This window comes from Rutidosis leptorrhynchoides, chromosome 9 (assembly GCF_046630445.1).
Source record: "Rutidosis leptorrhynchoides isolate AG116_Rl617_1_P2 chromosome 9, CSIRO_AGI_Rlap_v1, whole genome shotgun sequence".
NCBI classification, from domain to species: domain Eukaryota; kingdom Viridiplantae; phylum Streptophyta; class Magnoliopsida; order Asterales; family Asteraceae; genus Rutidosis; species Rutidosis leptorrhynchoides.
Genome location: NC_092341.1, coordinates 273,412,103 through 273,419,317, shown reverse-complemented (window position 1 = coordinate 273,419,317; position 7,215 = coordinate 273,412,103).

Below are 7,215 nucleotides of genomic sequence, written 5' to 3'. Positions count from 1 at the left end.
AATCAAAGTTTGACATGAAAGACATGGGTTTAGCGGATGTGATATTGGGAGTAAAAATTACACGAACTAAAAGTGGACTTATTCTAAGTCAAACCCATTATGTGGATAAGAATCTTGAGAAGTTCAATGCTAATGACTCTAATATAGCTAGAACTCCCATTGACCCAAGTCAACATCTGGCTAAGAATAGAGGAGAACCTATCAACCAGTTAGAATACTCAAGAATTATTGGCAGCTTAATGTATCTAATGAGTTGTACTCGACCAGACTTAGCATATGCTGTAAGTAAGCTAAGTAGATACACGAGTAATCCAGGAGCGTCTCACTGGAGTTGTATTACTAAGTTACTTCGTTACTTAAGATACACTCGGGATTACGGGCTGCATTATAATAGATATCCTGCAGTGATCGAAGGACACTGTGATGCAAATTGGATATCTGATACAAATGATTCCAGAGCAACAAGTGGTTATGTATTCACACTTGGAGGTGCTGCTATATCGTGGAAATCGTCTAAACAAACGGTTATTGCTAGATCCAAGATGGAATCAGAATTCATCGCTTTAGATAAAGCTGGTGAAGAAGCAGAATGGCTACGTCAATTCGTTGAAGATATACCAAGATGGCCTAAGCCGGTGTCGGCCATAAGTATACATTGTGATAGCCAATCGGCGATTGGTAGAGCTCATAGCACAATGTATAATGGTAATAACAGACATATACGACGTAGACATAATACAGTACGACAACTAATCTCTACAGGAATTATCACTATTGACTATGTGAAGTCAAAGGATAATTTTGCGGATCCGCTGACAAAAGGCTTAAGCAGAGAGTTAGTGTATAAGTCGTGCGTGGGAATGAGACTGAAGCTCCTGAAAGGCTAAGTTTGTATGAAGGAAAACCTAACTCAGTTGACTGGAGATCCCAAGATCTGAGTTCAATAGGACTACCTACTTGTATGAACTGGCGAAGTCACTGTGGGGGAGTTAATTATTAAACTAGCAACCCCTACACCTTTTAAGGGTGTTTACTAATTATGAGCAGACTTCCTAGTTCATTCCTAAAAGTGACATGTAAGAGGATAAGCCTTTGGCTTTTAATGATTCAATTGAGATAATCATACGTGGTTATTCAGTAGCCATTCGGTGGTGAATCACCTATGTGAGAGAGAAGTGGGGTCGCTTCGAAGGGTATTGTTGGAGCACAATACTTGATAAGCTCTCGCAGAACTAGGCTAATGTTCATGACCATAACGAACATAACTATGAGGACTTGAGACTGTCAGGGAGAGTCTTGTGTGAAGCGTATTGTCGCCTACACAAAGGCAGACGAGTTCAAAGACATCGCCGTCTATTCAGAGCCAGTAGACTAAGTGCGTTTCACAAGCGAAAGTTCAAAGGGTAACACCTACTTATCGTATGCAAGATTCAACCGCTGAAATTTAATCGGAATATAGTTGTTACTAAGAAGCGATCTCCATTCATGTGGGAGATTGTTGGAAATTTTGGTTAAATAGAGTGTTTTTTAACCAACTTTAGACACATTTTAATATATGATAAAGCATTATATATTAGTAACCATTTAGTGGTTATTGTAGTCCTTGACAAGGGCTTTAAAACGATCTAAGGTGTGTCTAAAACGGATAAAAGGTGAATGAGATATCGCGTCTCAAAGATGGGTGTTTCATAAAAAAAAGCTGAGTAAAATAGGGACTTGTCCCACATCGACCCAAAGAGGAAAATTTGGTTTGTATATAAGCTTTTGACTTCAAGCTATGTTGTGAACTTGTGTACTTGTGTTTTACTCCAACACCTACGTGCGCACAGGGGGGGGGGGTTGCAGAAAATGGGATTTGGGCTTGGATTATCTGATCCATTGCGTGCCCGCGCGACCTGCGGACACGAATGCAGCTCCGAAATTCCGGGCCCATGCGAGCCAGTTTTTGAAATTCGTTTTTTTGAAACCAAAAACGTGTTTACCTTATCAACCAAGAAAAGGGATTTTTCTTGTCCACCAAGAACAAATCTTTTCCTTATTTGTTGATTTTGTAAATTATTTCCGGTTTTAAAAGATAGTGTTTTCAGTATAAATACCAAGGCTTTGGTATTTAGAAAGATGTACAAAAACACAACGCAATTTACCAAAAACCTTTACCTACGAACTCAAGTTTCCATCTTCTTCTCGGATCAACTTCGGTCTCCCCGTTTCCGGTTGTTTTTCAGGCAAGTGCTCTCGTCCGGCAGTACGCTGCTTCGAACCGGTGTACCCTGGGAACAGACGTCGAATCTGTTTAAGGGAATTGTGTCAAACACAAGCCCGGTTCAACCATTATATATGGTTTTATCGTTTTACTCTTTACATAATATACTTGTTTATATCGTTTATTATTTACATGAATATTATGTTATGTTCTTTCTGTTGCAATTTATTTACATGTTTCCAGTTTCCTATGTATACTTTTTTACATTTATTTGTGATTTAAGTTTTAAAGTATAGTAATTGTGGATAAACGTTTATACAATTAGTATTCTTCAGTAACAAGATTATTCTTTAAAAAGAATATTAAACTTCATTGCATAAGAAAAAGTTACTATTAGTGGAAAACATACATCATACATGACGAATATGAAATCTTAATAGTGTTCATGAGATTTTCAAGCGTGATTACCAGTTACGTCATATGTCTGTTGAGATATTTAGTATGAATAGATGCAATGATCTTTCTGATTTTCATAAGAAGGAGAGGGAGGAAGAATGCCAACATTCAGAGCAAAAAATAGTAATATTCTCTGGTAAAAAAAGTATTGTTTTAAATGTATATATTTACTTTTTATGCATAAATTAGTAGTAATCTTCGGTAAAAGTATAATTCTTTGAAAAATTTCTAGGAAAAAATTAATAATATTCTTTGTTAAGAATGATATTGTTTGTATAGAAAATTATTTTTCAAGGCAGTAAATAACATATTTTTAGAAGAGAATATTTATTCTTTAAAAATAATAATAACAATTTGGACGAAATCAGTTAACATTCATCGAGAATATTAGTTTATTGGAAAAAAAAACCCAAAAATGTTAATTCTTTTGAAAGAATAGCATTCTTTTGAAACACTATTCAACATATGTTGTTTAACAACATAATATTCTTTGTAACCAATAATATTTTTCAGAAAAACAAATCAAAGAAAAAATTAGTATTCTTTGTAAACAATACTATTTTTCAAGAAAAAAAATTCCTGAATAAAAAGTATTAGGAAATTTTTTTGAACAAAAATAAATATTCTTATTTTTATTTTTAAAAAAAGTCAAAAAGACGAAAACACCTCTCCATCCATTTTAGGGGGACAAGAGTGGGGGACAAGATCATAAATTTTTTAAGAGGTGAATGTGTGATTAAGATTACTTCCCCCCACTTTCCCCGAATTGGTTACTTCTCCTTTGCTCCTATCCGTATATATATAGTGAAAGGATCCAGAGAGAACTACGGGTGAGAGAGAACCCACAGACTGAGTATTCGTTTGACTGTCCAAATCGTGACCCATCTACCATTCGGAGATCCATGCAACAGAAAACTTCGCAGAACACCGCTCTCACGGACAAGCATAATCGAATTTATAGTTTCCCAACACTGTTTTTAGTCTGAAAAATTCATGCCTATGCATTTTAGCTTATTGAATTCCTAAAAACATCACCTTGTTTGCAATACATAAATCCTTTTTCTCCTACGTTGTAGAAAATATGTTGGTGATTTTACCTCGCAATGATCCACGAATAATAAGTTATTTGAGAGAGATGGGAGCTCCTATGGATATTGATATGCTCGAATCAGACGGTTTATTTATGCGGTGTCGTTAGGTCGCAAGGTGTCGATACGAACTTATCAACAGAGTTTTAAATTTATATTTTGCTGGGCCTAAATCTATTATTCCTTCCTATGGGTTAGCAAAGGCAAATATGACCTAGGGTCGTTCTTTGAGCGGTCGAATTTGAAACGGAGCTTATTAAGATAATTTAGTAATTAAGATTGGGTTGTACACAATTTAGTATCCAAGACTAGTGGCTAGGTACACCTTGTGTGGAGAGGCATGATCCTTTTGGTCCCAATAAATTGGCGACTGTTCAGAAATCTGACAACCAAGTCCAACCGGTTTATTCTAGACACCACTTTATCCGGAATATCAAATTATGTAAAGGCAATAGTTGGGTTGGTTTGATTTATAATTGTATTTAAAATATTAAAGCAATATAATTAAAATAAGCTAGCTAGCTTGCAACAGCCAAGGAAGAGAAGACGTGGTTCACCATGATTTAAGATAATGTAGTGTCGAGATGATTGGACACTCATTGGATAGATATACCTTGGTGTAAACACTAGATTCTCTACTAATTGATTTCTCGATTAGCATGTCACGAGGAACTAGGCTAGCGTGATTCTGATTTGATGGACTATGCTCAACTCCCGACGCTTTATCCGGTTTAAGGATATAAGCGGCCCATCTTGGATGCAATGCATACTTTGAGCGCACGAATAAAGTAGCATAGTCATATATATATATATATATATATATATATATATATATATATATATATATATATATATATATATATATATATATATATATATATGTATATGTATATATATATATATATGTATATGTATATATATATATGTATATATATATATATATATATATATATATATATATATATATATATATATATATATATATATATATATATATATATAATATCCAACCTTTCTTAAAACCTTAGTGTATCACCTAAGTGAGTGGTTATGATTGTGTTTTGAATTCCTTTCTGTTAGTGGTTTGGTAAAATCTAAGGGTTTGTAGACAAATTAGAACCTCTGATAGTTCTCAGTCATACTTAAAAATTTATAAGCTTACTTTGTATTGTAGTGCATTAAATTATCATTTATAATTTAAACCAGCCCTTACTTAAATCTACCCAATAAGTTCCTTAGTTATCCACCATGTACTACACTTATAGTGGTTTCATAGCTTCTAACCTTGACCATGCTCAAGTGGTCCTATAGTACATCAACACTGTACTCTACTGTCAAAGCAGTATTTCCTTGAGTCTTATACTATTGACCAATGTCTTGATCTGGTACTATGATAATTCCCCTGGTAGTTTATAGTAATTCTGATGGATCATACCTTGACTAATGTATAAACACAGATAATTAATTACCTTATAATTGTCGACTTTATAGAAGGTTTTAATCACGTTTATTGGTAGAAGGACGATAATAACGAGGTTTAATATCATAGACAGAAAGCGAGTACGAAACGATAATCATCACTAACTAACATTATCAAATCATGGCAAACAATCAAGTAATTACTCACACATCATGGCAACAAGAATTTCTAATATTAATAAATCACAAACATCGAACAAGAATATTATAATAAATTAATAAAAGAAAGGATAGATATTACCGAATAATGTCGGCAGGATAACACTTGTATTTCTTCATAATATCCATAGCGTTACAATACTTGATAGCTTCTACTACTAACTACATACTAATCTCCTATTGATCACTAGAGAGCGACAATAGAGAGATAATTATTTTCCTAATTTCTGTATTTTTCTCTCTCTAGAATCTTGAGAGAGAAAGTAGAGAGAGAACTAATCTCCTAATAATCGCTAGAGAGCGACAATAGAGAGATGTTTTACAGAGAGAAGTGAAGAAGGTGTGTGTTGAAATGGTGGGATGAGGCCTCCATTTATAGGAAATGCTTGATGGTAAAGTTGTAAATAAATGGGCTGAAAACCCTGGGAAGTGGGATGTCAGGTAGGACGGCAGGCAGGATGGCATATGGCAAGCCGTATGGCAAGGCCATTTGCATGGGCAAGCCGTTTTTTTGGGCCATTTGCCTGGCAGGCCGTTTGTGATGTGGCAGGCCGTATGGAAACCTATTTTGGCCTCTGGTTTGCTGTTTTCTTGGATCGTTTTGCTCATTTCCGGGATCGTAACTTGGTTTCCGGGGTCATAACTTGTCTTTCATCGTTTTCGCTCTAGAATCTTCGTTTTAGCTCCTATTTACTTGATTCATTTTGCATCGTCTTCGTAATTGCTAAATCTACAAAATCAACCGACAAAGTGATTAATTTGGCGATAAAGTTTGGAAGTTTATTATTTTTGGGCCTTAATATGAAGGTAAAAATGTGACTTTTTAACCGATATCAAATATCTCACACTTAGACTTTGCTTGTACTCAAGCAAACTTTTCCTTTATTTTGAGTTCAAGGATGCTTCTGAGGTTTTCGTTCTATTATTCAAGTGGCTTTTTATTTATTATAAGAGCAAAATCAGACAAACCGTCTTCTAAAAGGGGTAGAAACTATCTCTGCAAGCATAAGGGGAGGTTACTGTGATGACCCGGAAATTTTCAACCAAATTTAAACTTTAGTCTTTATATGTATCCGACACGATAAGCAAAATATGTAATGTTAAGTCTCGAAAGTTTGAAATCTATATTCATGTAATCAAGTTACCATTTGACCATGCCTGACGATTCACAAACATTTATGTGTACATAGATGTGTGTATATAATACTTATTAAGTGAAGGCGTTAACAAGGTATTAGATATATAATAATTTACAAGAATGTATTTTGTTTCAATATAAGTTTATTATGCTTATCGATGGATTTAGATGAAAATATCAAATGATTGATTTATAAGATACATTAAATTAGGATGAAGAGTCTCTGTTATGAGGTCCACTTTGAATTAGGAAACCCTTGCTTTTAACGGTATTCGGAATATTTGGAAAAGTGATTGTATATAAGAACAAAAGTGTTAATTATTGAGGATTAGACAAAAAGTTGGTGGAGCATTGAATTTCATAACCCTTGTTATTTGATTCGATCGATACTAAGTTATTTTATTTAGAAAGTTTAAGGGAACTAAAATAAACGTTAGCGTATAAAGGAATTATAGGTTTAGAGTGTAAACGTTACGTGTTTTATGTTTTTAAAATAGACTTTGAACTATTATTAGTTTGAAAAACTAAATATAATATTATTACGTTAATATTTCCATTATATACGATATATACGAGTTTATTTTTTTTATTAAAATGAAAATATATATATATATATTTTACGAGATGATGAATTATTATATTATAATTAGTCAACAAACGTTTTGATCTAAACTAATATCATTAAAATTGTT